Below are 4,913 nucleotides of genomic sequence, written 5' to 3'. Positions count from 1 at the left end.
TTCTCGGGATATTTCAATGCGTCGATTAAAATAATTATGTATAGTATTATAAATATATAAAATAACCCAGCCTAAACGATTAAAAACCAAGATTTAAAATTTTAATCGTTGAACTTATTAAATGTCTTAATTTACATAGATGTTTATATACACATATCAACTAATAACTTTCTATTAAATTATTTTATTTTCGACGGTGATCAATTAAATATACATATCATGTATATTATCTGAGAGTTAACTCAAATTAAAAAAATAAATTAAAAGTTAATAAAATTACAACCTAGTAAAAAAAAACGGCTACTGAAAATTAGCGCTGTAAAAAATGCACAATAAATATAAATGTCATTAAAATATAATTATATGTCTACATTTCTAAGAATACGTATACATGTTTTGGCCAAACTTTTAGCCATCTTCAATAAAGCGACTACGCGAAACAAATTACATGCTTAAAAACCTATAAACTTAATACCGAAAATATTTTCACATAAAGTAGTCAATCATCCTTTCTTAGAGAGCAAAATATAACTATTGCAGTTGGATGGCTGGATAGTGTAAAAAAGACTGAGTATCTCAAATAAATATAAATTAAAGATACTTAAAAGACATACAATTAGAGCTACTGCACACAAAATTTCTGTTAACAGTAACCTTAAGACATGAACTTAAACCAATGAACTAATTTCAACCAATTGAAATTTGCTTTATGAATAAGTTTACTGCTATTTTCATTTCTGTCAAATTACGTAGATCTAAAGCAGTATCCTGATTGGTTCATCAGCTTAATGCTTTATGGTTTACGCTTATTGTTACGGAATTTGTCTGCAATAACAATTACTCTTAAGATTACAACTCAATACTTCAGCCGAAATACAGTCGATAAACGTCGTTAATACATCACAATTTTTTCGTCACTTATGGTAAAAACAACAAACTAAAAAATAATTTAATTTAAAATAATAGAATTTAACTGGTACTCTTGACAAAGAGAGAACATTTTAAAATGTAAAACTTTCTAATCTTTCTGAAAGTATCTATTGAATTGACATCATATAACACAGAAGGGACGTTTTGAAGAACATTCTGAAAATATCCTAACTTTCCGAGAACGTTCGCAATAACATCTCTAGGATAAAGTGTGCTATATGAGATGTCAAAATATTATTTCATATGTACTTACAATTAGTGCGAGATTATATGATTGTATTTTTTTGTATCAATAAAATTAATGAACATAATATTTTTTTAAATCTTTATCCGAGAGATATCCCATGATCGTCCATAGGATGACTTTAGAACATGTCTCTCGTAAGTCTGTGTTGCATGGGAATAGAATTATCCCCATTAAGGATTACGGATGAACATCTTTAGGGCTTCGAATTTCGTAGTCCTGTGTTATACGTAGGACATAATGAGGCGCTCATTTGATAATCCTCAGGACATCCCTGGATAACAAAGGATGTCCTAAGGACGTTCCGTTTAGCTGGCGAAACGCCCCTCTGCTATTAGGAAAGTGAAAGTGTGAATAGATGCTATGCGATTCAAATCGATGTCAAAGATGAAAAATAGTATCTTCTCGGTGATAATAATCATGTTATTAATCTTATTGTTAAGAAAGCGATAGCCTTTCGCACCAAGAAGGTACGTTAATGAAAGCAGCTACCTATAATTGCAATAATATCTATAAAGGATATGTTTCACTTAACGTTTGCGAACATCATTTGACTCTTTAACATTTGAAAACAATTAGAATAAAATAATGCTCATTGCAGAGGTTGAATGGAACGTACCTAAAATAGCACTACAAACACGCTTGTTTAAATTACCTGTCTTTATTTTCTTTTTATAATAAGTTGTGGCGTCCCTAGTGTTTCGGCGTCCTGAAGAAAGCTTCAATCTTAAAAACTCAAAATCTATTTTTTATTCCTGCATTGGTACAATAAGTTGAAGTAAAGCAAATATACATTTATTTTATTTCAATGTATTACACCAGTTCAGAGAGTACAGAAATAAAAAATAGATATGCAGGATGTTTGGAAAATAAATCTTTCGCATAGAATCGACTAAACTGAGAAGAAAAGTCCTCTATCATTTTGCAATTTTCGCAATAGTTAACAAAATATTAATTGCTAAAAATTGCCAAAAATTGGTCTTCAATAATTTTTTATTCAAATACTATCAACTTTACAAAAAAACTACAAAAGACAAAAATTGTTTAATTTTTCTCATAGAGCTCTAAGAATTTTTTTAAAATTTTTTCAGAATTTTTTAATACCGTATTTTCTCATGTTGGTAAAAATGAGAAAATGCAGTACTAGAAAGTTGATAAAAAATTCTGAAAAAATTCGTAGAGTTCTATGAGAAGGAAATAAACAATTTTCATCTTTTGCAGTTTTTCTGTAAAGTTTATTGCGAAAATTCCAAAATGGTAAAGAACTTTTCTTCTCAGTTTAGTCCATTTTGCCTTCATGCAAAAGATTTATCATTCTTTTCTAAACACCCTGTACAAACGCGTTACTGATTCTACACTAAAATTTTTTATTTTATTTGTTTTAAGATCAAAACATTCTGTTAAGGCAATATATATACTGTTAATGCTGCTAAGTTAGAATAATATGAAATATTACAATAGTTACCATAAAAAAATATGTTATCAGACATATGAAGTAATTAACTAATTCTATTGTCTGATAATTATTTACACGCTTAACTTCCAAACTAAAATATCTCGTCTTATTTGTAATCCTTCTAGTTATTTATAATTTAAAAATATAAGAATTAGATTTTCTATAATAATTATTAATAAGATTATAAAATTTTAATTGTTATTAGAATCACAATCAATAAATTAGAAGCCTATACAGGTTAAAGCTGAATCTTTAATGCTTTAAATAATTCAATGTGAATTATATACAAGTATATATATTTTTTTTTTCTACATGTGCGCGCGCGCGCGTGTGTGTGTGTGTGTATTATAGATGTACATGCATATATACCATCCCACACAGCACACTTTAGCCCGAGGATATCCCAAATTATCCCAAATTATCCCAAATTATTATTATGTTGACAAAGCCCACAGATATCCCCGAGATATCCAAAGAAAATATCGTAAAATCGTAGGATAAAATATTATAAGATATCCTAAAATCTTTCCGCGTGATATCCTTAATATCTTAAAATATCTTATCATATTCAAATCCTTCTATCATACAACACAGTTCTCCAAGAAATGTCCTAAGAATGCTTCAGAGTACAGCAAAGATTTGTAATTGGAAAGTGTCAGAACTAAAAGATGGAAGTAAAGAATGTCATCGTTACTTCAGACACAACATATTGCGTGCCAATTAAGGTATATCTCACGAAGCTTACAGATTTTTATTATATTAAATATTATGATAAGGCTGTATTCGAAAACATTACCCGGATGCCCCCGTGTATTATCTTACCTTGTTTAACATTGGTTGAACAACAAGGATAAAACGATGCACAGAGATAACATTTCCGAAGCCTAAGAATATCTAAATTACAAAGATATAATATATATATTATTTCAAATTAATCTTTTTTAATTTCATTATGTAATAATGAGACAATAACATATGTTTTGCTTCCATAAGGCCACTTTATTTACTTTATTTTTCAAAATTTTCGATTTCCCAAAAGCATCATTTTCGGGTACCTTAAGTACCCATTATGTACTCCATAATGTATTGAGCAGGCATCGCCAATTGAGCGTAAGAAGCTTTTTTTTATAATTTTACTAACAATTGTCAACACAAAACTTTAAACGCGTTTTTCTCGAAACTACGTTTTTCGACCTTTGGACCACGATTTTGGGAGAACTATTTAACCGATCGGGCTGAAATTTTCAGGGGTTGTTCAGAATTTATGTAGTTTTAGCCCCTAGTGGAATTAGAATTTTTCGTTTACTTTTAACCCCTTTTTTAGACGATTTTAGGGGTAAAAAAGGGGTGAAAAAATTCTAAAGTCCGCCATTTTTTTTTTAATGCCCAAATCGTTTCATTCTACTACGGGATATAGCCACTAACATATATTTTAAGAATCTTTTTGGATTTTTTGTTTCAGACGATTAGAACTGGAGATTTCAGGGTCCAAACTTTTTTTTCCACCTTCACTTCAGCCGCCATTTTGAAGCCGCGCATGCGTGAAATCGTTTAAAAAAATTTTTATACAATCTTGAATAAGTGACAAATAAAGTGTAAAAAGTTTGATTAAATTAATTGCATTTTACTACTGAAAAAAAATTCTTGGAAATATGCCGAATAAACCCATAAAGTGGCCATAATATAATATCCTAAAACATTTTCCTTTTATTTTATTGATAACAATCACATATATACGCACGCATATGTACTTGTAATATCTCGTAGAGTTCTTTGGATATCCCACAGATATCGTTTAAAATCTTCGTGGGATCTCACATATGTGAACACTTATTCATCCCCTGGATATCTGTTCGATAACTGAAACCATCCACGGATATCACAAGATTATCGCAATATTTCAAAATGACATCCATTAGACATCTCTAGGATAAAGTGTACTGTGTGGGATATTTATAGTTCATTCGAACTGCACGCTGAATTGATTTTCCGGATTTATAAACACAATTAAACTACTGTAATATCAAATTAAATTAAATTGATAAGCAATTTTTAATAATTCAATGCTCAATCAGGCATATAAGAAAGATGTTAATGTGCTGAAAAATATTACTTGTAAATAAATTTATTGTGAAAAATATTACTTCGGCCGAGAGTCGAACCCGGATCTCTTGTATTCCGTACAATTGAGTATCAAATTATTAAAAATTGCTTTAATTTAATTTAATTTGTGATATTATTACAATAGATTAATTACATTTATAAATTCAGAAAACCAATTCG

General features: G+C 29.3%; 1 protein-coding gene across 5 annotated transcripts in view; it reads left to right on the top strand.

Moving 5' to 3' along the window:
• Window positions 1–4,913, top strand: part of LOC108748571 (angiotensin-converting enzyme-like) — a 40,266-nt gene that overhangs the window by 29,528 nt on the left and 5,825 nt on the right. The window lies entirely within an intron of this gene.

Source organism: Trachymyrmex septentrionalis, unplaced genomic scaffold, assembly GCF_001594115.1.
Source record: "Trachymyrmex septentrionalis isolate Tsep2-gDNA-1 unplaced genomic scaffold, Tsep1.0 scaffold109, whole genome shotgun sequence".
Classification (NCBI taxonomy): Eukaryota; Metazoa; Arthropoda; class Insecta; order Hymenoptera; family Formicidae; genus Trachymyrmex; species Trachymyrmex septentrionalis.
The sequence above is the reverse complement of the archived record's forward strand: the minus strand, read 5'-3'. Positions and strand labels throughout refer to the sequence as shown.